Source organism: Penaeus monodon, chromosome 31 (assembly GCF_015228065.2).
Source record: "Penaeus monodon isolate SGIC_2016 chromosome 31, NSTDA_Pmon_1, whole genome shotgun sequence".
Taxonomy (NCBI): domain Eukaryota; kingdom Metazoa; phylum Arthropoda; class Malacostraca; order Decapoda; family Penaeidae; genus Penaeus; species Penaeus monodon.
In genome coordinates this window covers 16,296,081-16,296,698 of record NC_051416.1, presented here as the reverse complement: position 1 = coordinate 16,296,698, position 618 = coordinate 16,296,081, and the positions used below count along the sequence as shown (strand labels likewise).

General features: G+C 52.4%; 1 protein-coding gene across 1 annotated transcript in view; it reads right to left on the bottom strand.

Annotated features, from left to right (window-relative positions):
• Nucleotides 1-618, bottom strand: part of LOC119592901 (MAGE-like protein 2) — an 8,937-nt gene that overhangs the window by 1,632 nt on the left and 6,687 nt on the right. The window lies entirely within an intron of this gene.

Sequence of the window (618 nt, the reverse complement as noted above, 5' to 3'; positions counted from 1 at the left end):
CACAGACATATATCTTCGACTCAACCTTCAATATATGATTTAGAGCGAAGATGACTTAAAAGGAGGTTTAAGACTACCGAAAAAGGGTTAAAGGTAATTCTTACCCTCAGCCCTTTCGCTCCCAGTGGTCACAAATCAAAGAGTTCGCATACCTCTTTGATAAGGGTCTGGTGTGGGTGACCTAAGGGCGGCGGGAGATAGAGGGGAGTAAGGGGAGAGGGAGGGAGAGGGGGAGGATGAGGTGGGAGGGAGAAAGGGGAGGAGAGGAGGGTAGGAGGGAGGGGAAGAGGGTAGGAGGGAGGAAAGGGGGGGGGAGGAGAAGAGGGACGGAAGGAGGGGAGGAGAGGAGGAAGGGAAGGAGGGAGGGAGAACGAGAAGGAGGACGAGATGGCGAAGGAGGGAGATTGGCGGAGGAGATGAAAGGCGGAAGACGGGGAACGAGGGGACATACGGGAAGGAATGGGGATGGTAGGGATAAGAATAAGGAAAGGGAATAAGGAGGGAGAGGCAAAAGGAAAAGGCGAGGAAGAGAGAGCGGAAAGAGAAAAATAAGAGAAGGAGAAAAAGGATAAGGAGAGGAAAGGAGGAAAGTAAGAGAGGAAACAGGAGAGGGAAGCG